At 43.6% G+C, this 1,980-nt stretch overlaps 1 pseudogene; it reads left to right on the top strand.

Annotated features, from left to right (window-relative positions):
- Window positions 1-240: 240 nt before the first annotated feature.
- Window positions 241-358, top strand: LOC124557248 (annotated as a pseudogene).
- Window positions 359-1,980: the final 1,622 nt, after the last annotated feature.

Raw genomic sequence — 1,980 nt, 5'->3', positions numbered from 1 at the left:
CAAAGGGATATATGCTCTTTCAGCCCACCTGTTTCGCGCCCACTTGTGGCGTGATCACGGTGGGGAAGGGGGGGGGGGGATTGCTACACTGTCACATGTATTAACAAAACGGCAAGGGTCCGTCTAAGACCCTTCAGTTCAGCAACAGCCTGTCACCCTCGAATCTTTGTTGGGGACTTTAAAAATGACCCTGTCCAGAGACAGCCGTTCATTGATTTCTCGGCGCCGGTGTGATAGGCAGCCAACGGACTTGCCGCAGTGGTAACACCGGTTCCCGTCAGATCACCGAAGTTAAGCGCTATCGGGCTGGGCTAGCACTTGGATGGGTGACCATCCGGTCTGCCGAGCGCTGTTGGCAATTGGGGTGCACTCAGCCTTTGTGCGGCAAACCGAGGAGCTACTTGATTTAGAAGTAGCGGCTCCGGTCTCGGAAACTGACATACGACCTGAAGAGCGGTGTGCTGACCACGTTACCCTCCATATCCGCATCCAGTGACGCCTATGGGCTGAACATGACACGGCGGCCAGTCGGTACCGTTGGTCCTTCATGGCCTGTTCAGGAGTAGTTTACTTTTAGTTTTAGGTAAACAACATTTTCGACACCCCTTAGACTTCGTATGCGGCCAGCAAGCGCTAGTTCAGTGGCGTAGTGATACTCAGCTGAGTAATGTCGAAATGTTTCCCTGTTTTTTTTTTTTCGTAAAGCTTCTTCGTGCTTTAGGGAATGTCCACAGTCAAATACTGGTATGTCGGCAAGCCTGTGTGTGTCTAACCGCTGATTCAGACAACACGATACACAAACAGTTGTAATAGCATAACACGCAGGACATCAAATTTATACGATTCACAGATTGATGGGGCGCATGAATTTCCTTCCTTAGGTTAAGTGATGCGTGTAGTGGCAGATGTGGCATCTGGCCTCAAAATTACAGTAAATGATTGCAAAAAATGAAAAGATTCACATTTCGTGGAAGATGTATGAGAGAGGCGAAATACCTCCTGTAATAAATACAGTTTTGAATAAAAGGGGGGGGGGGGTTACTAACACGTGTGGGTATTATCGAACTCTCATTTAGTACGTCGTGGTTGCAAATACTCTCACGAATTATTCACAGAAGAGTGGAAAAACTGGTAGAAGCAGACCTCAGAGAAAATCGGTTTCTGCGCGGAAATGTACTCGTAGGAACACGCGAGGCGATACTAGCCCAACGACCTCTCTTAGAAGACAGGCCAACGAAGGAAAATTCTATGTTTATACTGTAGCATTTATGGACTTAGAGAAACATTCTGACAATGTTGACTGGAACATTCTTGGAAATCCTGAACCTAACTGGAGTAAAATACAGGGAGTGAAATGCTATTTACAGTTTATAAAGAAACCAGACAGCAGTTAAAAAAGAGTCGAGGAGCATGAAAGGGAATCACAAGTTGAGAAGGGAGTGAGGAGGTGTAGCCTATCCCAGATGTTATTTAATCTGCACATTGAGCAAGCAGTAAAGGAAACCAAAGAAAAATTTGGGCAAGGAATTAAAGTTCAGGCAGAGGAAATAAAGGTAATGACGTTTGCCAATGATTTGTAATTCTGTCAGAGAAGGCAAATGATTTGGAAGAACAGTTGAACGGAATGGACTATGTATTGGAAGGATGTAAAATGAACATCAATAAAAGCAAATCACGGATAATGAAATGTAATCGAATTAAATCAGGTAATGCTAAGGGAAATTGATTAGGAAATTAGTTTTGTTATTTGGGTAGCAAAATAATTGATGATGGTCGAAGTAGACTGGGAATGGCAAGGAAAAAAAGTTTCTGAAAAACACAAATTTGTTAACATCGAATGTAAATTTAATTGTTAGGAAGTCTTTCGTGACGATACTTGTCTGGAGTGAAACGTGGACGATAAACAGTTCGAACAAGAGGAGAACAGAAAATTGTGAAATTTGATGCTACAGAAGAATGCTGAAAATTAGATGGGTAGAT

This window comes from Schistocerca americana, chromosome X (genome assembly GCF_021461395.2).
Source record: "Schistocerca americana isolate TAMUIC-IGC-003095 chromosome X, iqSchAmer2.1, whole genome shotgun sequence".
In the NCBI taxonomy this organism is placed as follows: Eukaryota; Metazoa; Arthropoda; class Insecta; order Orthoptera; family Acrididae; genus Schistocerca; species Schistocerca americana.
This window is presented reverse-complemented; position numbering and strand designations above follow the sequence as displayed.